The sequence below is a fragment of the Zootermopsis nevadensis genome, unplaced genomic scaffold (genome assembly GCF_977971745.1).
Source record: "Zootermopsis nevadensis isolate Lab colony 2312 unplaced genomic scaffold, Znev_1.0 Znev_ptg000061l, whole genome shotgun sequence".
In the NCBI taxonomy this organism is placed as follows: domain Eukaryota; kingdom Metazoa; phylum Arthropoda; class Insecta; order Blattodea; family Termopsidae; genus Zootermopsis; species Zootermopsis nevadensis.
This window is the reverse complement of record NW_028259192.1, coordinates 17,464,063-17,488,225: the sequence shown is the minus strand read 5'-3', so window position 1 is coordinate 17,488,225 and position 24,163 is coordinate 17,464,063. Positions and strand designations below refer to the sequence as shown.

Sequence of the window (24,163 nt, the reverse complement as noted above, 5' to 3'; positions counted from 1 at the left end):
CTAAAAATAATACACATTTACACACTGTTAAAGAGATGACGCCCATTATTTTATAAAATGGAGAAGATTACAGATATGCCAAAAATAAACACATCCATGTATAAATTTTAACAAAAACCAGAATACTCAAATAAATCACAAAATTACTCAGACCTCTAAAGCAATAAGTACCTTGATCTGTTTGATGTAATAAAAATGAACCAAAAAGTCGTAAGTAGTTGTGTTAAACGAAAACGTCTATCAAACGGAACTGATTGAAATCCTATATAGAAAGGAAGTCTATATATTACAATTTCAGCGAGTAAACAGACAACCACACTTCACGTAATAACTAAATAAAACATACGACGGTTTGATGGCACTCCACATCATTGTTTCTCGTTGCTTCTATAAAGGTAACTCAGATACAAATTCCTGAAGGAGAGAGACCCTTAATGCTGTTAACGAGACTTCATGTCGGCCATAATCTAATAGCACTGGGTCGGTCACATGAAACTCTCGTTCCTCATCGACGCTAAAAGTCGACGGACAAACATTCAGTTTTTCCTAGAAATCAAGGATAGCTAGTCAGTCAGACGCTCATCCGAACGTGGAGATTACAACGAGTGATTAGCTCGTCTCCGCTGGAATTACCTCTTCCATCACTGCATAAATACAAAGAATGTTCTTTCAACCTCGACAAAAATCTGGACACAGACTAGCAAAACAATGGCAAATAAATACTGTGTCCCCCGAAGAAAGACAAAAAGTGTCCTGCAGATGCTTTATGATACCTAACGAGAGTATAAGTATAAAACCATCGGCACTCGGCTCAAGTCTGTCCCCAAATGCAGAGGTTTAATTTATAGCATTTGTTGGACAAATTTTTTCTGCACCGTGATATGATGAGATTTCAGGTTCTAGTGGTGTCAAGAACGAAGACGACTGTCCTCTGGGATGTCGCGCCGTGTAGTCTCGTAGAAATTTACAGACGTTTCAAAGCTGCCAGCGACCATCGCCAGATAATTCGTAACATCAACGGTGGAAAAAGGTCTTGACATCTTATTATGAAGCGACAGGCGACGTCAGAAGTAAAGGTATTCAAAACTACAGAGAGTCTTTGAATTACGAAAAAAAAGTGAATCGTGTACCAAGGTATCTCTTAACATCCTGTAAGCATATGACAAATTCCTAGCAGTCCACCTTACACCTAGACCTCCAAAATGAAGCCATACTTATCTTGTACATTAACCACTATTTTAGATTAGTGTGTATTGATATAATTTGGCTTAAAACAAAGTTTTTAGTTTCATTTCTAGCCTAAATAAGCAGTTCTGAATTTCATACATCGACTACATTTTCATTTAAAATTTCGTGCAACTGTGTATTATAACAGCGTTAAGATTTTAAGATACAATGCCATTTTCATTCCAAACAAAGTTTAATTAATGGATTTTCCACGTATCATATGATGACGCTTCACGTATACCCCTTGGGGGTACATGTACGAGGCGCGTCCTCAAAGTAAGTTTCCCACTCGTCCCACAGCTAGCAAACCTTATATTGCGCGAAGCGACTGTGCGTACGTGATAGAGCAATCACGTAGCATGGCGCATGCACTAACGGCACCTCCCGCGTTCTCACAGTAGCATCGTTGCAGCTGTTGAAGATGGAGGTTCTTATTCCAGCTCCCGCCGACTGTGAAGTGCGGTCAGTGATAACGCTAGGCCGCACACGGCTCGACGGACTCCTGCAGGAGTTCAGCTGGGAGGTGTTTAATCATTCACCCTACAGCCCGGACCTCGCTCCCAGTGATTTCCATCTTTTCCTACACCTCAATAAATTCCTGTCCGGTCAGCGTCAGCATTTTGAGAATGACAGAGAGGCGGAGATGGATGTCACACAGTGGTTCCAATCCCAGGCGGCAGACTTCTACGACACAGGTATTCAAAAGTTGGTACCACGGTATGACAAATGTCTCAATTCCGGTGGCGAATATGTTGAAAAATAGCTGGACACTTGCTGTATCTGTTGCAATAAATATTTCCATGAAATTGTGTTTTGTTTCTGTAAACGGCCCCAGGGAAACTTACTTTGAGGACGCGCCTCGTACTTCACGATTAAAACCGCTAGCTTAGACAGTACATCAACCATTATCTCAATATGGTTCCTATTTGTTGTCATCCCCTTCGTCGCAACGTCTGCAGTGTGATTATAAGCGCCTGGTCTGTAACACGTGCGTTCCCTGTAGTGAATCGTGACTCCCTCACTGTTGGGGACGTCTTCACCACTTCCTCGGAAAGGGCGAAAGAGGGGTAGTCACCTCGACCCACCGCCCGGTTACAGAATACAGCGCAATTACGTCTTCACTGCAATGTAATTAGGCGGTTTCTACTATCAGTCTTACATCAAACAAGATTTTATGAAAACAAACAATGATGATTACTGTTCGCTCCAGTTATCTTGTTATCTTGAAAGTCGCCTTAGCTGTTGCCCGGTCTGTCCTCTCGCGTCAAGACCGGGTAAGCAGACATTCTACTGAATGTTAAGGACACATCCGTAGTGTATACTGTTATTATTAATGATCTCCCTCCTTAATTACCGTTAATTACACTGTTAAACCTGCTTGTGCTGCTAATGCTGACGTGTGTCACCCCACGCAGTACGACGTTTAAGTTGTCAACAGATTGGAGTGGACGTTTGCGGCCTGGGAAGTCATGTGCTGCACTACTAGCAGACCGGAAAACGTCGGTGCTCGTTCTAACTTGATGTAAACTTTACTGGTAAAACATTATAATACTGGAATTTACAAAACAGTAATGAGAAAACAAATAAACGAACAGTGATACTATGAATAGCGGAGAATAAAAAATAAAAACGCGTTAAAAATATCTTTGCACTAAAGACCACGTTCTCCACTCATTAACAGGAGGTAACACATGCACATCACTTATCTACGAGACCGCCTACGTCATACGTATTTACTTAACCCTTGAGAAGCATGAATGAATGGCTTTGAAGTAATGAGGCAAAACTGTATTTGACATTGTCTCTGTCTGAGATTCCTCACCTATAAGACGTTTCGGGAGTTAGCAGTGTTGTGCTTTATTTGAATAATAATGCCCGGGGAAACGTTTTATAACAAGAAGTTTCTTGTCAGGCCTACGAAGATTTCTATTTACACATTCAGAATTGCGTAGAAAGTAATTTCGTGTCCACTGCAGACGCAAAATTTTGTTCCAAGGCAACTCACAGGAATTTTGAAATGCCTGCGAAGAAAACTTGCTGATAGGTACTGAGTGCACAACTGCATTAGAAGTGCACTGCTCAATCAACGAAAGGAGGTCATACCACAGACCGGTGGTACCAGTGGTTCAGAAGAATTTCCTCGTGAAGAACTACTGACTCACCGACTACAAAGTCCAGATGCTGCGCGGCAAAATTCCCTTGTACCAGTCACTGATATAGATTAAGTGATCATAAGTTTCAGTCTCTGTGCTACAATACGCGTATAAACAGCGTCAATGGAATTCCTCCGGACTCTTCTGCTCGCTGCACAGTCCAATAAAACCCTTTTATTATCATGGAAATGTCAGTCTCTGCACGCCCGGTAACTCGTAACGAAAATAAAGCAAGACGGTAAGTGCAACAATATCATGAGATTCGCGGCACGATGTGCATTAGAGGGTAAATATATCACTCGTTACTGACGCTCTATAAATTCTATCAGTCGGCTATTATGTCCTATAAAATTTACAAGAGATTCATCGATTGCCCAGGTATGATGTCACTATCAACATCGGCACGTAATAAAACTCATAATTTTAAAAGTAAATTACTATTAATATGAAAGAGAAACATGAAGATATACATGGAAACTAAAAGGGTGTGCCAGTGTGGATAGGATTCATCTGTCTGAGGATGGTTTCAGAGTCGGAGACGGGCTCTTTGAACTCGGTTAATGAACCTTTACGGGGCTGAGCGTTTCCCAGCTTTTACAAAATAACTGACTAAGCAGGGTTATTTACCTCGGCTATTTAATTTACATGTTAACAGGCAAGTCAGTTCTAAACACTATTTCCTTTCATCAATACAACCAGGGTAACTTAACCACGAACTTGACTGGTTATGGGTTAGATCCACATCTTGGTACGAGCAGGGGCTCGTCTTCACGACTACACCCACTCTGGGGCACACCCATCTCTCTTCCAGTGGGTATCGGGTTCTAGACTCCAGGTAAAGCAACTCGGTTGTCAAGCTAACCAATCGCCATCAACTAGTACCAAGGTTTAAAAAAAAAACTCGCCTCTGCTTGTCCATGGTGCTGTGTTTAACCGTTCGAAAACAGGGGTCGCTGGTTCGTATCTCAGCATGGGAATGTGTCTCCTCAAGGAATCTTTCCAAGTGTAAAAAGGCATTTCTATTGAATGAGAAGACGCCTAAAGTTATTATAATCTGTTACAAATTTTGAGGTGGAAGGAAAATTCAGTTCAGGTAGACATTAGGATCCTGTCACGTTCAATCGAATTGTTATTAGTAAATTAAGCATAACGGTTTGATAGAATCTTCCTGTAATGAGAATGTGTAAAAGAGGTTTGCTGTTTCACTTCATCCATGATTTATTTTATTGTCTCTTCCCTAACCGTAACCCATCGATCATCAGCACTACGACTGGAGCTCCTTTCTCCCCGCAACAGCTTGTGAACGCTCTTCTATCTTCGTTCTTCCCTGTTCTGTTGTATTCTTCTTCGTTTCCTTCGCCTCTGTCTCATCAATCTTCTCCCTGGTGAAGCAGCGTGCTCACAACGCTATCAGGGGATGACATTCGCGTTAATTGGGGCGAGGTGCATCTCTGTGAGTTTTCCAATCCAGCCACCTACTTCATTTCCAGAATTTTGTCACAGTAGCTACCATCAAGGTCCCAGAACGTCCTGGTGTTGGAGCAACCACACGAAGTTGTCCACGCTGACTTCCCGTTACTTACTACCGACAAGAAGAACGGAAACGCATTCCTAGGAGTCGCATTAAAAATGTTCGTTACGTTTACGCATGTCGTCTGTTTGCGAATGCGTCATTATGACACAGAGGTGACCGGATGTAAACTCAGAGTTCTAGATATATACTTGTAAAGATATCAAAGAATAAACAAACAAAACTATATCTCAATGTTGTTCTGTTAGGAATTGCTAGTAGATACCAACATTTAAGAAAAAAAAAACATTCTGCCTTCATACCCAGGGCTGAAAATGGCTATAACATTGGTATCCACCAACAAGCCCCACACGGCGTTACCACTTACAAGACCAACATCGACATATTCACCGCCTTGAGAACCTAGAATCTGACATACAAAACTATATTTACTTCTTTATATGTGGCATCTGGTTTCTCAAATAATGTAAAGAACGTAAAATGTGGCGTTTGAGAGAAATACAGCAAGGAGAAAATGACAGGATAACTACATAATGGTCTGCTTAATAATTTGTATTCATCACAAATTATAATTTGGGTGAAAAAATAACAAGCAAAAATCTAAATATTAACTTTGGGCGGCTGTCGTGTTACTTTACATTCTAGAGAAATCAAACGCAACAAATAAATAAATATACAAGGTCTGACATGGTGTTTTGAAAGTGTCGTGACAATGTCAGTCGATTCGAAGGTTATGAGTGTGGACAAACAGGCGAACATGATGATAACATTAGAGAGTCCTTCGTTATAGAATAGGGAAAGGAGGTTAGAAAAGGGCTTTGTTCGAATATGAAATTCCTTTGACAAGTGAGTGGGGATATTCCACCTTCTGTTCTCGTTCATATGTCAGACTTGCCTGTTTTACATTTCAGTATAATACCTTAGGACTCTACATATGATACATTTTTATGAAATGTGTTGGAATTCGATACATTTTTGAAATATTAGAAACTGATACTGAGTGAAACGAGGTCCTTACAGACCTACGTATAGAAACATATAGAAACGGCGCTTAAAGCAACACACAGGCCTACATAAAATGTCGAACTGACACATGTAATATGAAATTCCAAATGGATTTCATGTTTTATTCATCTAAAAGAATTCCTGAAGCTCAGCGTCACCATATTCGAAGTGACAGGCTGATTATACAAATTTAAATCCTAGAAATTTGCTACAAAGTTTATGCATATACGATAACTAGGGCTAAATAATTCATATAAAGCCTCGGACCTCGGGAGGAAACTGCTCAGCCATACTGAAAAGTTTCAAAAATAACGTGTAACTGTTTGATGTACACTAAGACAAACGTCTGTTTTATGAACTGTATCCTTCCACAAGTTTGTAGCCTCTATAGTTTAAAGCACGTGTCATGATGTATTTCTATGAAATTTGGTACAGTAAACATATTACACTAATCTGGCTGAGAAATAAAATAATTCTTGGGCATTACCCACCGCTTTATTTAAATCAAAAAGAAGCTTCGAAGACTAGAATATGTCTAAGAAACGTAGTATTTTAATTAAATTAGGACTATATAATATCCAAAAAGTGTTTTATTTTAATACTACTCCATCGCCACAAACCTTCAGATGGAATTTTACTGTGGTTAAGACTGACGCAATAAAACTTCAAATATAAATAGGGCCTAATTATGTTACGAATTTTCACATATCAACTTTTGTTTTCAATGTGACATGTGAACGTGGAATATCTTGACCTGCTCAGCAACTGTCAGCTTCACAAAACGGGCACTACTCCATCGGGTTAGTTTCGCGTCCTACGACAGCGCGCGTAATATAAGATCATGTTTCCTCGTGTACCGGTCCGTCAGTCGCATATTTGACCAGATCTAGATTAAATTTAATACTATGGGTCCATATCTGGAAATATCTTAAAATACAAACATCCCATTAACATCTATAACTCTTTTTCGAAATATTTTAAAATGTAACGAGAAAACACAATACAATTTTCTACATATTTTTATATGGAAAAAGGACTACTAATGGTCACTTCGCGAATGTCTTCCTCGTACGAAGCTTTCTTAGCTTGTTCCGAAACGGTAAGCTTCAACTGAGTATATAAGTGATTGCATAAATATAATGAGAAACTATATATACATTTCATGAGCACCACATGGAAATCCATTCAATATATTTTAATACAGAAGTAAAGAGAGAATATACTTTCAAATCGATATTGGGGAACAAGAGCTTATTTTAAATTAGAAACGACAATGGGGTTATTACTGTAATAAATATGGAAGGTCGAGCAGTCCAATTAATGACTACAACATAAAATATCGCGTTCTCATCACAGGAACACAAATGAACCATGTTTCAGTAGTTTTAACTATGGTACTCGGGAAACATTGCAGATATTTAATTAAATCGGAGGGTAATATTAAAGTGACTCTTGTGAAAGGGTGTCGGTTGGATTCATCTGCTTTGGGATAAGACCCAGTGGTGGTCCCTTTCAATCAGGGTAATAAACCTTTCGTAGTGAAGGGAACAATTATCACTTGCTTACATAGAAACAGCAAGACAGACATTTCGATTTCAATGTAAATCAAAGAAAAATTTATATAAAGTTGACGGGAAAGTATGAGATGTGCCTGTTTACTTACTGTGTATTATTACCTATGAAATGATTTACATTTCGTGAGCGGGCAAAATTCTGTGCGAATGTTTCGTCTTCCTCTCCCTGACACAGAACCTTACTCCAAAGCTACAGCTACTTTAATGTCGTAGTAATGGTTGGCCCTTAAGTGTTCCCCAGAGAAGCATATTAGCCTGTACATTTGATAGTGCACCAACTATTCATCATGTCTGGTTAACTTGGGTATAATATTGGTCCGCAAAGGGCTGTTCCATTGTAGCCAGCAGGGCCTCAGTCAGCATTATCAGCACAGTTCTCTTCTGACGTGGTATGTTGGATTATTCTAGTGGGTTGCTGAGGTAAAGCTGGTTCTACTGTCCCCAGACGCAGTTTGGGGCTCGGCGCAGCCTGCACTTCGAGATAACTTCGGGTTATTAAAGGCAAAAACCCGTAGCAATGAACTGTGTTGGACATCACAGTACGCCAGGCGACAGGGTAATGGTCTGCCACATTCTAAACCATCTAAATTGCACTTTCTTGTGTAAATATGATAAGACGTCTGAAGGAACAGAGACTAAGATCAATGCATTGTCAAGGGAAAACTCTTATTATTGCTAATATTATTAACGAAACAGGCTAAAATAACGCCCACATAACTTAATAATAATAATAAAAAATATTGCGTTAGATATTCAGGAGCTCTAACAATGGATGCTGACCACTCACCCCCATCTAGTGCAGAGGTCAAGGAAGAGAGAAGCTATACCTCCACTCACCCCTAACGCCTACACGGCGTATAGTGGGACAAACTTTACTTTTAACAATGGAATCAAGGATTCGAATTATATTCTGGGCAGAGATATTTATATGTTATCTGCACTAGAATTATAATTTATAATTTAATATGAATAATATACTGGTCTTGTAAATAAAAATACGGTTAAATCTTTTAAACCTGTGGAAAAAATAATTAATAAGATATCGATAAAAGACGTCATATTTACAAGAATTGATCAGGAGATGTTACTGGATAAGAAATTGGAAAACTGACTCTGAGGATCGGGACAATAATCATCATTATATAGCCACGCGCAAATAGGGATCTCGTAAGTCTACTTTTTTCTTCAAAGAACTAAACCAGGCTCAAAAGTTGGTAGAGAAAAGGTTGAAAATAAATTCAAATCTATAGAACGAAAATATGTAAGGAATGAAAATATAAGATTCTTATGTAATATGGCGATATGTTTGATACACATTTAATTCGAAGTTCTTCTGTTATAGTTTCCATGGTATATGAAACAGCAACTGCTGATTTTTTCATTACGTCACATATGAAGTTATAAGACATGCATGGGACAATTTTTAATTTTGCACGTCGGTAAAAGTTTTTCTGACATCGTTCCGATGAAGACGAACTGATAACATAAGCCATAATGACCTCACTTTTTCGATTCTCGACATTACTACTTGTTATTAGCTTTGAGTAAACGTACAGAGCATTTTCCCGATCCACACAGAATATGAATAGCTTGAGGAATTGCATTTATATGTTATGTTTACTTTATTTATTGGAAAAAAAGTTAGAAAAATCTCAATCCTGGCAATGGAACTAGTTCAGCCAATCACGAGACAAGCAGTTTCAAGCGAACATGTGCCAGAGATGCAAAATGCACAGGACTGTTGCTAATAAAGCCTAAGCACACGATTTCATTTTTCATTTTTCAAACATATCGAAATTTTAATATAAAAATAATCACAGTTGCGAGAGCAAAAAAGTCGAATCCTTTGAAGTGATTCCCCAATGTAGGCGCACTCTGCAGAGAAGGCTATAAAATATACGCATATGCGTTAGTTCACTATTCAGCTTATAGTTCTCTGCCATTACTAATGTGAACATGACGGCTGTCACGCAAAGTTCTGAGGTGAGAGCGTCAATAACGCTGTTTAATGCAGGGATCTGAAATGCAGTGGCTTAAAATATCTTAAAATATGCCATAATTTAAAGATATAGATCTGTTTTCTGAACAACGTAATCCATCACCAAAGAAATAAAAAAACTGAATCGAATCCTTGGTAAATAGCTTGCCAGACTGTGAAAGGGTCTGAACTTGTTCAGAAGTAACATAAATGATGGGCTTTTGTAGAGGCGGTAATGAACCACCAACCAGTTTCGTAACTAGAAAGTGCCTGGAAAGGATAAACCCCCTAAACAGTTATTTTATGTTGGTTAAAATGACAAAATGTGTAACGCACAGCGGAAATGCCATTCCTGCTTTATTGAAATCGCTGATTTAAATTAAACAGAAGTGTGGGTCTTATTTCTGATTTTGAGACTGACGGACAAACAGCAAATAGAAGGTTGAATCATTTTCTGGAGTTGCACAAGACAAACATCTAGAGACGCAAATCCAAAGCGACGAGTAAACAGGAGAAGTAGCGACGAGTCAATCACAAAGGAAACAGACGCACGAAGGCTGTGGGTGAGAAAGGACGAAAGATTCACTACACAGAAAGGCTTTATATATTCAAATCCTTGAATATAGAAGTAGAGATAAAGTTTACAATAAATGTACGCTGTACCACTGCGCCATATTCCACATGGGCGGCTTAACTGTTCGTCTCGTGACCCTGTTTCGATCATAAGTTGCGGGCTAACGAATCTCATGTTAGGAAATATTTCATGCTGGTTATTTTTAAGGTAATATTTTTTCCCCAGGTGCTGTGTTCCAGTCAGGCCAGCAAAAATTCAACAAAGTCACTGCATATAAACACAGTTTTACTCAGATTTCGAATTTCTAAGAGCGTTCTTTCTCTGAGCGCAAAATACAATAAAGTGGTTACAATTTTCAGTTGATTATGCTGATACGTATCTTTCGTTTTTTTGAAAATATGAATCCATTTACTGAAATGTATTATAATAAGAACGTCTAATGGATAGGTATGGAAATGTGTAAGGCGTATTACAATTTCGACCCCACCTCAATGCAAAATAATCTTCGAAAAAAAAAACGTGTAAAGGCAAATATTTTCCTGTGCCTCCTGGTCATGCCACGAAGACGAAAAGTGTGAGTGGATGTTAATCTTCACGAATTCGTAATCCTAGCAACACACTAAGGTGAATGATCACCTTCACAGACAGGCTATTTTTAATCCAGAAAAGGGTTCTCGGTGTTCCTGTCCATTACACACTGTACTCACGCAGTTTTGTAAACGGCCGACTCAATTTTGCCGTCTGCTTTTAATGGATATGTAACGCGCTCATTTTGAGGTGAAACGAAACTAAAAAGAGTGTGAGGACAAAGTGCTCATGAAAATATTTGCACGTAATAAGAATGGAGAGATACATTTGGAATAATTACATACACCTAGCAAGGAACTTCGTGATTTAAAAATTTAATATTCATAATTACCGTCCCAAGAACCTCAACCCCTGCTATGTAATATTATTAGCTCAGTGGATTGCTGGAGGATATGATAGGCTGGGCATGTAACTAGGATTGGCGAGACAAAGACTGTGCTTACAACTTTAGCAGGTAAATCCCTTTGGACAAGTTAACTTTGAAGACAGAGAAGTAAATGAGAGGATAACAATAAGATGGATCCGAGGGAAGTTCAAAGTGATGGTGGAAGATGGCTGAAAATGTCGTAGAATCGTTGCCCGTGAAGAGTTTTGGAACTTGTCTTTCTGTTGCCATAGTAATACGCAATAAGTAATTATGGAACACGATAGGGCCAGCAAAACCTAAGAACCAGACGTAGGTATAAATTATTAAAAGTTATATGAAAGCAACAGTAACCTAATCGTTTTTAAGCTTACGAAATATGAAGCCGGTGGAACCTAAGGCAGGGACGCCCTGAACGCACTGTGGATGTGTTGATGTTACACCTCGCTTAGTGTAATTGAATGCAAATGCTGAAGCTCGCCAAACAGACCTGCATGTACAACGTGTAATAGCCTGTGAACTGAGCAAAAGGGCGTAAAATTACACGAAAACGGTGCAGAGTTTGGTATCCACCCAGCAGCTGCCTCGTAAATTAAAATTAGTACTTGGATCCCGATGCGATCTGGTCCATATTACATATCTTTTCGTCATCGTATCTCAATACGACAGTGGATAATCTGTTTTCTGGGAAACCTTTGTCTGGTTTTTACATTTTAGTCCAAGAATTAGACTGAAGTCCGCTTCACTTCATTTCCTTCCTTTGTGTGAATATTTTTGCACCTGATTTGTAACGAAGTGCAAATTTTGGGAGTTTGTTATTGCCCATATCGCACAGCGGGTTGGTTATGTCCTCTGTTTTTGTATGTGTACAAGATATTTCACGTTTTATATATCATTTTTGTTTTTAATTTTGTCTATATCACCAGAAACGTCTGAAAATATCAATTTCTGCTGTCTGAAGTTTAATATTTTTAGTGCCTTACGAATCCAAGTTTGAATTCTACATGAACTTCAAGGTACTAGAACTTAAAGTGTCTCTGTAAGTTGCAACACACAAAATTTGAAAATGAACGCTGATAGAGAATGCGGATTTTACAGTTGGGCTCTTGCAGATGTCAAGCACAGCCTGTCACCAGATAGATTAACGAACAAAATAAATCAATCATAAGGTGTAACGACTTAAAACATCGTTCGACACGGCCTGGGAGATACAGAGTGGGACGTGGCTTTGGCCTTTAGCAATAACAAGCAGCTGATCAAATGCTTATTCCTCCGCAAGCCTTCTCCTTCGTTTCACTAACCCCATGGGGCACAGTCCTCCGGAAGCTAAAAATACGCTCAAGAAATTCCTCGCCTTTTGTGGAACCCAGAGATTCGTTAACGTATTCGTGAGCTAGATGAACTCAAACCACACCTCAGACATTACTCAGCTATGATACATTTTAATATTATCAACCATCGAAGCCTGGATCTTCTGTGTGGTCTCTTAACATCAGGTTTTCCAACACTCCTACGAGGGCTACATGCCACGTCCACCTTAACCTTCTTTATTAGACAACGCTAATAATATTAGGTAATGAGTACAAGCTACGGAACTCAAGATTTTAAAGTTATCTTAACCCTTCTGTCACTTCGCCCCTTTTCTTGTATTTCGTTAAAGTCGAATAAAGTAAAATTTTTTTACGTGTTTGGAATATCAGTTCCTCTTACGATTAGAATCGACGTTATAGTACAGGCTCCTATTTTCAGCTGTCGTCAATTTTTTTCCCTCTACCAGTTTCCCCTCCTCAGTGTACGCGTTTATTTGGTATGTATATTTACTATTCATAAACTGATTCCTGGTCTTAGGAAAGAAGGACTGCCATTGATTTATTAAAATCGCTACATTATTATGTATCTCCAGGATGATCTAAGGTTAGTTATCCAGGTATATGTCTCTCATTCCTCAAAATTTAACACCTCAATTTTGCACACGTTTGGAAAATATAAACCATCGCGAGTTTAAATAACTTTAGAGCTATTCGAACAAGTTAATTCTGCCAGAGTCGGTCCTGATAGGCCGGATGTTGCAGAGATGCAAATAGTTCAACAGTGACCAAATGGAGAACTATGGAGACAATAGAAGGTTAGTTACAATCCGGCGAACCTGCAGACAGGATCGATGTTGGACGAGCGCTGTCGTCGGGTCGCGTCTGCAACAACTTTCCGTTCAAGCTACGCCACTACGGGACAGAGCGATAGCCCCATTCTTAACTGTCTGTCTGCTTGTTCCTTAAAGTATAATGAGGGAACTGGTATTCGAAGAAGCTGTTCGCCTCCTTCGTTTAAAGCACGAACGGTGTAACAATAATATCAAATACCGTAAAAAAATAACTTAATAACACACTAACATAATTTGATTTTACCGACACATACAAATACAACAAAAATAACTAAAATATTCCATAGGTACGGTCGCAACCATTGTCCAAAAAAGGAAACAGTGTATAAATATATTCCTACATTTTAAAAATGTTAGCAAACATCTGTATAAAGCATCAAGGTAAAACTTCCACACCTGATAATGGCAAAGCATTTGTCGAAAAAACGAAATCTAACAAAAATGGACACTTCATAATAGTGTGAAAACATTTGAGAAGTGAAGTGTACAGAACTGACGGTGCTTCAACACGAAAATAAGAACTATGAAAGAAGTACGCATATACCAATCAATACAAAGTATTTTCTGCAGAAACTTTCTTTAATAGAATCTGATCTCCTCGGGTTTACCACTGTACATATTTTAACAAAGCTGGTCATCGTCACGCCATTTTATAAACTTCAATGGTCCTATTGATGGTACTAATGTGTACATGATATGTAGCAACATTATAGCTGCAATATATAAAAACTGGTATATGACGATTAATTATGTTGACTCATGTCACCGTAAAACATACCCGGCCAGTTACATATAATAAATGTGTACACACAATATTGAATGCAAGAACACTTCTGAATTAAAGAATTAATATTTCAATTATATTTAACTAAAAATGTATTGCACTATTTTACTTGGAATGCGATATGTAGACTTAACAAATATAGATGATGTATTATTGCAGAAGATGCACTATACACATCATTTCAATGGCGAAAACCTAGTGTTTCCACGGGAACAATGTTGAAACGTTATTAAAAGGCACTGTAGACATTCAGAAGGAAACTGTTGAAAAATGACCCAGTCGAACATTCTCTTAAATAAAACAATAAAGACCTCACGTGGAGTTTATTATCTGTGCCATCTGAAGCTAAGAGAACCCGCCAGGAATACTGAACACATCTGTGATTACAGTTTGTGGTACGAAATGAGAGTATGCTGACATTTCACAATGGAAAATCTACTGCTGAACCACTTTGGAATTGAATATACATTTTCACGCAATTCCCATCTCATCCTACGCTTTGTAAGGTGTGCTGTTGAAACAACATCGAAGCTTAGAATCAATCAACCATCCAAGTTTCGCCACCAACTGACAAGAGGAGGAACGCTAGTGGAATATATTATGACGACTAATTACCTTCAAATGCGTGAATCCATATGGTAAGGCCATAAATGAACACTGACTTTTAATATAAAGCTTTGCTGTGGAGCTGAAATATTTTAGCAGTGTCACCAGGCTATGGGCTTAAGGACCGCGGTTCACTTCCGGGAGGTCTAAATACTTTTCTCCGCCGCAATATTAAGACGATCCTCCCATACAGTGCGTAACGGAATCCCTTCCTCGGAGTTAAAACGGCCGAGTGGTGAAGATAACAACTCACCCCATCTAACGCCGATGTTAAGAATGCGTGGAGTTATACCTCCACTTTCCATACATCTTTATGGCGTGCTTAGGTAGGCGCCAAGGGCAACATTAAATGTATATTAATATCTGAGCACTAATAATCCTACATATTCCAGTAGAGTTATAAAATTATACGTACGTTTATTACCCATTTCCATGCAAAATACAGCATAAACCTCCAGTGGTTCATTAGATATCGATATCAAGCCAAAACGTAAACTGTCTAGGTTCATCACGTCCGCTATGTTGTCTAACATAAAAATAATTACATCAACGAGTAGTAAATTTTAAAAAGAATATATTATGACGCATCATTCTAGGACCCCGCTTTAAACAGCGTTAGAACAATGGACTCATTGCTGTGATGATAAAGCCAGTAAACTCCTCTGAAACGTCGATGAATATCTACCAGACTACACAGCACAATATTCCAGGAGGCAGTTACTTTCGCTGTCTAGTTCGTGCAATTTCCATCCTGGTGAATCATAAACTGAGATTACCCAACATACTTCAGTTCAGACGGAAATGTCAAATGATATAGTAATCCGGTAACTGGTTTAGAAGGCATATTTTGAAACACACACGTACACGATCTCCCTACTACATTTAGTGACAAGAATGCATACAATCTGCAAACGACATTAGGCTCTAAGACATGGGTTAAATGTAGTCAGAGCAGTAAAGTGTATTAATTATTTAAATAATACAGAGTTCATATTGAAAAGCCAAATTGTCTCTCTCTTAGTCAGGAAATACTCCAGCTTTTAATAAACCTAAGATTCATTATAGTGTTCACACGAATTTGCCATGGGCCCTTTCCACAACCAGCTGAATTCGGTCCATGATTCCAAATCTCACGACTTTGAAGTAACGACAAAACCGGATACTTGTAACGATTTGCTTTGGAAAACCCATCTGAAATTACAAGTTCAATCCGAACATTTTCAATTCATGGCTTATGTTCTACACGTACGTAACGGAATTCTAACCCTCACCTAAACAAATTGTGTTTCCCTGGCGAGTTTACAGCCCTCGGCTTATTATTACACCGCCTGAGACATTGTTTTCACACACTGCGCGTAACATCAGAGATGGGAATTTCCCTCCCATTCTCAGAGATCCAATTCAATTCAGTTAAGGAGCAAATTAGGTTACAAATGGAGGTGAACTATATCTCGGGGCATCAGGGCTTTCTCCGTATCGAGAGCGTCTGTGAGCCCACTATTTTCGCTCCCCTAAAAAAACTGATTCTGATGGTGAGGGCTGAGGAGGGGATGCTCCGAATTTTATATGGCAAATTTAATTCTAATCCATATCGATTCACTGCAATCGGACCCAAAACACGATAATATTTTTAAAAAAGCATTGAATGTAGAATAAACTGCCATGTGATGTGAAACAAATTATTACTTAATAATACATTTAAATACTATTTTTTAACATTTCTCGGTATGTCCTTTTTTGAGAAAGAAAGTGATAACTGCCCCCGTCAGAGCATCGACTCCTCATTGTTGATTATAATACAAAAATAGATTACACGATTAACATGATCCAGGCCACATGGACCTAATCCGTGAGCGTATTAAGAATAACAATTAATATGATCACTAATTAAGTTTCTCAAAATATAAAAGAACTCTTCTTGTACCTTCAAATGAAGGACAGCTTCCTACACTCGCTGAAAGAACATGACAACTCTAAATATATCAGCTGGGATCAGCTGTCAGGAAGACCTAGGAAATTCATCCAGCACTCATGAGGCTGGTTGTAGATTGCACGTTCACATATTCATGGCATTGGCCCACGCAAAGCTTTGCCACTGGTAACGCTGTAACTGTAGAGGGTACTCTATTGATCAAAGTATCATGTCCGAGTTAGTCACAGAAAGATCCGTTTCTAGACTTCACCTTATGGATCATTAAAAACAGCAGAAACCATGCAAAAGTACGGAAGGTGAACTGGTTTAAACTGCCTGTAGATAATATGAGGATAAGTAATCATACCGAATTTAATGTTGCTAAATTTTGTAAATGTTTAACGAATTGATGCACTGAATTTATGAAACATGCCTTGAATGTATCCAAAAAAAAACCCAATTCAGCTACGAATAAGTGAGTAACGAATGGTAAATGAGAATACCGTAAAATATCCATCAACTGACATTTAAAATTAGTATTTAAATATATTTCGATTTAATACGAATTTAATTAAACATGCCTAAAAATAAAAAAGAATTTGTCTGTATTCAGTACGTCTCTGCTCACGTATTTATTAACAAAAATATTTATCTGTATATTTCTTCCATTAAATCTCTTTTTCAGTGCAGAATTAGACGTTCCTCTAAAGAACCACAGCGATCTTAGGAAGTAAATTAACTTTGCTGTTTGAACTGAAACCCTACCTCGGGATCTCTCTCACAGGCAAGCACGCACACGCATATAACGTGAAAGTTACTGTTCAAGAAGAGCACGTAAGAACTTATTCTTGCATTTACAATTTACAGTAACCTGAAACAAGGAAATAACCTAACAACATCTACTTTATTTCTGTTCTGAAGTAAACCGGCAGGAGTAACCACTATGTAAAAGAACACTGGAGCTGAAAGAAGTTATAATTTTAGTTGGAGAACGTCAAATAGGCGGAACTTGGTCACCTTATATAAATTAATATACAGTAGGCTGGAAGTGTAATAATTCTATAGAAAACGAATTATGATTAAGTTAATTTCATTATGTCTGATCAGTATAAGATTCAGTTTTAGGGGTCTGATGAGGTTCCGAAATTCATATTTTCAGGGACTTACTTAAGGGAACTTTCTAAAGAAGATTTTTATGTTTATAGCTAAAGCATGTGCCTTAATATGCAAAGTTCCCAGGAAAGATAATATGACAAACCATGGGAGAGTGGAAATTACTAGGCATCAGATCGTATGGTTTATAGCAGTCTCAAAGTCGTGAAGTTTGGGGAAGAGACCAAGGGAGACAACTTCTTTTACTGTCGTTGCATAAGGCGGCACACGAGTACAGGAACTCTTAAAGTCACTCACCACCGTCATTCGACCTCACAACTGTCTTGAGTGTTCGATGAAGTTGTTAATACACTCAATATTTTTTTTTAAATGAAATGACTTTAAATTCCCGTAACTATTGAACGTGTTAGCCTCGCAAAAAAGGTTTGTATTTTGAAGAGGATTCGGACTCTTTCTTCATAATCACATTAGAATATTTGGATTGATTGATCAATCTTCTTTTATGTAGTAAACACAATGTAGTAGTGTCCGATCAGAAAGAATCAGTAATTAAATCTGAATTGTCTATAGCAGGGGTGGCCAACCCAAATGATCTTTCGGGCCACTTTGGAAATGCATCATAACTCCGCGGGCCACATATAAAATTATATATCCCCATATTAGATTTAGATACACAATAGACATTTTTTGGAGTGAAAAATTGAAACATAATGAGTTATTATTATTGTGTTTACTATTATTCTTACATGTAAACATAGATAATATAATAATAATAATGATACTAAGCGTACATTGGCCATTATAAAATAAATATATTTTGTAAAAGTGTGATGAATCTCGCGGGCCGGAAAAATGTTCAAGGCGGGCCACATGCGGCCCGCGGGCCGCGTGTTGGCCACCCCTGGTCTATAGCTATGAGTCAAATAGGCAATACATAAAATTATTTAATTTATTACGTGGGTAGTGGTAAATATATTTACCACAAAATTAGGTATACTTATTAAATTCGACATTATGTCGTACATTAATAACATACTTGATTTTCTAAAACATTTTTTTACGAGTAATTGCCTATGCCAGTATTACGTTGAGTACTATACAATGCACAACTTAAAACTCAAACCAATTCTCATGTATTAAGATACCAAAATAAGATCAGAAGGTCCACTCCAGTATAATAGGCCCTCCCAACTTCAACCGTAACACTCGAGTAAAGGCCAAAGTTCATCCTTGTTGCTAGGCCGCTGCTCACGTCAATTGTGAATATGGTGTGTCTACGAGCAGAACCAAGTGAAAAAAATGTCTTCAGAAGAGTAAACAATTCCGGTCACACGCTCGTTCAACAAATCGGCTTCCGAAATCAAGCTGCCTTTTTTTGCAACTCTGATTTACTGCACTTTCCTTCACAATACCAGTGTAAGCTATTAGCACTGTTGATGCTTCTCTTAACAGCAATTCTTTTCGTGACTGTGAAGCATTTTAACAGTCGGAATACAATTCGAACTAAAGTGGATTGGGTGTAATATCCTTATACTCACTTCCTCCATCTGTTGACAAACGTACACTCACACGTACAAAAAACACTTCTTCAAATTGTTTTATGTTAGAAGTCGTACGTGGTGACAAGATAAAGGGATCAAGGAAACTTTTCCTCTCACTGCCGTACAGGGTTTCTTAAATCTAAATATCTGAAAGACCTCCGCCCCTCGAATAGCAAATTAAGAGACCGAAGTGTTCTTTATCATGAGCTGCTGTATCGTTACTTCTAAATCTGGTTTTAAAATGTTCATAGAAAACTGAATGAAATCAAAATTTTAATTTCCCTACTTCTATTAGATTACCGATTATCGCCTTGATGATAGAGGCAGCAAGAACCTGTGAAACTTTGGTAAACTCCTACCAGCATCCCATAAGACAGTCAGCCATATTCATACTCGCCGCCATGAGCATACGAAATCTCACCTTACGTAAATATTAATGCAAAGTGGAAGAAGGGAATTATTTCCAACACTTTAATTAAATTTTTATACTCTAATAAATCTAGTAACTAATTCTAACCTATATGTGTGTAAAAACTAGGAAATACGAAGTTGAAAGGGAGGTACATTATGAAATTTGGTATTATTGTCGAGTTCACATATTTTTAAAAAGCATGAATTAAAATATGCTACCTTTTTCGAATAGCAATCACAGTCTCTCACTCTGAGCGGAAAAAGAACAGAACATTTGAATCTAAGACAGAGTATGCTGCGGGTTAAAAGCATTTTAAATTAATTCCTCTCTTTTAAATGCTTCGGTTATGTATAATTCACAAAATATTTTACAGTTTCATTGCCATGACAAGTGCATAATCACATAGTGTATATAACTTGCATGCTTTCATTACGTTCTTTTATGAGACCATCAGCCAGTTAAGTTTTCATGTATTATTCAAAGTTCAAATGTAGTTACTCCCAAGGTCACGGGACTCTGCTCATTCCACCCTTGGGATCAGTCACGTTAAAGGGCGCCTCATGCAACCTATTAGTTGCGCCATGTCTGTTTACGAGACCATTTTATTAATAACCTTCCATTTAATCATTACTGAAATGCTCCCACTCAAAAAATGTATATACTATAGAATGGCATTACGCTTCAATCCACCCGTAATAAGAAAAAATTTGAATAATTAGCCAATTATAATGAACGTCATTATGATCTTTTAGCTTGAAACGCCGTGTGGATTTATGGATAAATACTGAAGCTTCATTAAAAAGGTCACAGTAGCTACATTTCCTGCTATTTAAAGTTCATCATTCGGAACGTTTTACCATTTTAAATTATACAAAGTACACTTTTATCTTTAACTACTGGCTAATTTAAAATTTCCATGATTTAAAAGCACCTTGCTATGATCACTAAACATATTCCCTTGAGTATGATCTTACGACTCGTTTTTTGACTACATGGATACAGTTCAATTATTTTGACGTGGCCTCTGAACAACGTGTGAACAACGCGAAGGGAAGTAAGGGACAAAACTGTCAGTTTAAATCCTAGGTGCAATGGGCTAGTTCCGTAGTTAAATTGCGGGTGAAATAACCCAAACACCATTTAAATTCCTTACGTCTTTACTGGACTCGTCCAAATCTATGGCGCATTATGTTTACAGTGGCCAGGAATAAGAAACTGAACTTTAATGCGCTTGAAGAAGACGAAGAAGAAGAAGAAGAAGAAAACGGAGGTCATGAGATGGGCACAAACACACCGCAGTCCAGCATCGTGTAACAAGGTGAAGACAGCTGAGATGACGAAGACTGATGTACATGTTGATGACATCAGCGTTAATGACCGTGATGAACATTTTGAAGGTTTAATGTCGCCTGGATTCACGACCAATATAGTGCAGAAAGAACAATAGGAAATGAACACACCATTTTAGTAACGTACGAGTGGGGAAGATTTTACGTAAACATATAATAATCAGTTTCTTAGGGTACTATTCTGAAAATTTCTTTATAGATTGATGGAAAAATGTAAAATAGAGAATTTAATCAAGTTACAATAAACAGGACTCAGTTGTACCACAAGATGATGATGATTATTATTATTATTTCGACAAATGACCATTAGAATTTTTAGTCAATATTAGAACATTTCGTTTTATGTTGTAATAAACCAATTATGTTATCAATCAGCCACACTTAACTATAAAATGACCAGTTTGCTTCACAGTTTTAATAAATCTCCACTCGGTTAACAGCGAGATCATGATAATCTGGTGAAAAAAATACGAATTTAATTTCCTATTTCATTAACTCATCCATGTACACAAATGCACCCTCCATTACATTAATTATTAATTAATAAAAGCAAGCTGCTTTGGGTGTAATGCAAGATTTAATGTTTTTCAGATCGGTAATAACGCGAACTGTGACAGAACCACAGACGAAGTTGATACGTTTCACCGAAGAGCTGGTAACTACCTACAAGATTACACGGTGTCACAAACCAGTTGACCACAATCCACAAAACGTAATATGAATTTACCACCGGGTTTATCACATGCTTATGTTTTAGTCACTGCACAGCTTCCGAAATTGCTAAGATTCCTTCTCCTCTTCAGTGCAGATGCACTTAATTCCGTTCATAGTTCATGAATACCTGGCATATCACCATGTCCTGCTTTTAAACGGCCTTCGTACTGCGAAGTGAAATGGGATGCATCGTACGGAACGCACAGATCAATATGGGGACGACTATGGCATTACATGAGGGAATTTAAACACGGCGAGTACATCATCCATCGCCACAAACATTACACGTTTACATGTCTCGACAAATCATAGTAAAAGCCAAACACTTCAAATAAAAATTGAGTGTGAACTGTTTTGAAATTTTAATATAATAAACTTACATTTTCAACGTTTCTTACATCAGATATGCCTGCGCTTTGACAATTTTGCAGAAAATATCACAAATGCACAGTGCGTGAAAGTTCTACCTTCAGGGCAAACGGACTTTTGTCGGCTGAGTGCCTCACGTATCTCAGCTTCGCTTCTGGAATTCCAAAACAGAGAAAACTGTCAACGTCGGGGCGTCTTGCTGTCTTCAGTCCGCTGGGGATACTAGGTGGCAGGTACATTCGAAAATCATAACACTTGCTCGAGAAAATTTGTGTGGAAAACCCGAGGTGTAAAGATTCATTCCAACACACGCAGAAAATTTCCTCAGACAATTATGATGGACAAATTACTAGCATAAAAACAGTAAATTGTGGGTGTATGTTTATTTAGAAGACAGCCATCTTCAGACTCACCGCTGTGAAAACCTTAAATCCTACATGTGTATTTAAACTTACAGTTAGAGAATAAATAAATAAACCAGCCTGTAGTAATCTTGACACTTGTATGACCAGAAGCTTTCACGGCGACTAATAAATTCTTCTCGAGTTGCCAGCCGTGAAAGGTGGCTTAATGAAGAAGAAACCAACGTTTCGAGAACCATCTTCGTCCTCGTCCTCAGGAACGATGACAGAAGAAATGTGTCTAAACCACAGATATTTGTGTCGAGGAGGAGATTACAGGAATAAAAGGGCACAAGACCAATGTTGCTTGATCACATAGGATAAGTCCTGGGTTGAAGTCCCGGTAAAATGTTCAATATTCTTGACGATTTAATTTCGTTTTAGTTTAGAAAATTATACAGCGTTTCAGAAGCTGGGTCTCCTTGTGGCATCAGGTAAACGATATAATTAGTTGGATCCAACAAACTGCAAGCTACGTTTTCCCAGCAGACAAAACTGATTAATTTATTCGCCTGACGATGGACGCAGAGCGAGCTCGAGAAACGCTGTGTGGCTGTTCTAAACAGAAACAAATGGAAGATGTCCATGAAGATGTATCAGTTGAATAACAAAAAATAAGCGTAACATTTTATAAAGTCATATTTTATGTTACTAATAAACAGGTACGATGAAACTAACAGTTTCGATGACAAAAAAGATAAAATAGGTAAAAGTTCCGGATAAAGAAAAATAGTGTACAGAAAGCGCATTTCAGAAGACAAGCACTTTCCTAAACGTAGTGAAATATAGATTTTTTTTATTTTTATAACTATTATAATTTAAATAACATATACTTGATTATGTCTGAATGTCCAAATAATTTTTAAAAATATATTTCTGACAATAATTTTTACACTTTAACTTTTAACAGACTTAACTAAATTTAAAAATTGTAATATATAGTTTTATGGTCATTTCTGGACATCGAGGAGAATATCCTCAGTGCAATGCCATAAAAGCAGGGAGCTAACTAAACCTGAAGATGGATACAATGGTTCGAAACATGTTCAAGTGAACAGAAAGAGAACAGAGTGTGTAAAAAGCGACGTGTAGGAAAACCAAGTACTAGACATAAAACAGCGGGATGGTACACTACACACTTGAATTGTCATAAAAATATTATCACACCATTGTTACAAAAGTTTAGAATGATTGCAACAATAACGCTGCTCAGATAAAATAAGTGAAATGTTGCAGGAATTTTAACATGGAATTCGCGCCAGGATAACATTGTGACATGATGATTACTGCTGAAGTGCTGGCAGTACAAAGTTTAAGTATACCAGAGTACTACATGCCGCGACCATACCATCCTCCTGATTGGTCACCCTAATTAAATTTTATGAAGCGTACAGAGTGCGAAGTCTGATCCACTTATGTTCTGTGCCACTGGGACGGCGGGAGACGCGGGGCTTGAAAGTTACAAACAGCGATGGCGCGAACTTCAGGGATTACGTTTAACTTTCAGGAATAGAAAGTCCTAAGTGCGTTCATTATTAACTGAACTGCATAGCTTGACAAATTTTCCTGGCCTTACAAACGATGTGGAAGCAAGGAAGAACCAACATAACAAAATAAAATTTGACGTTCTCACGGAGGAGTGTACAAACATGGTGTCTTCTGGGTTGCTGAGCCACGTAATCTGGTAGAAATTAACCGGCATTTCAAATATTCTTCATGCCTCAACCATCAGCGGGTGAAATGCGCTCCATCGCCCTGATGATGATCATCAATAACTTTACGGATTAGGCCAACGGTCCTGTTCCAT

General features: G+C 38.0%; 1 protein-coding gene across 11 annotated transcripts in view; it reads right to left on the bottom strand.

The window, feature by feature from the left end:
* The window catches only part of LOC110830662 (lachesin), a 555,442-nt gene that overhangs the window by 127,939 nt on the left and 403,340 nt on the right, over positions 1–24,163 (bottom strand). The window lies entirely within an intron of this gene.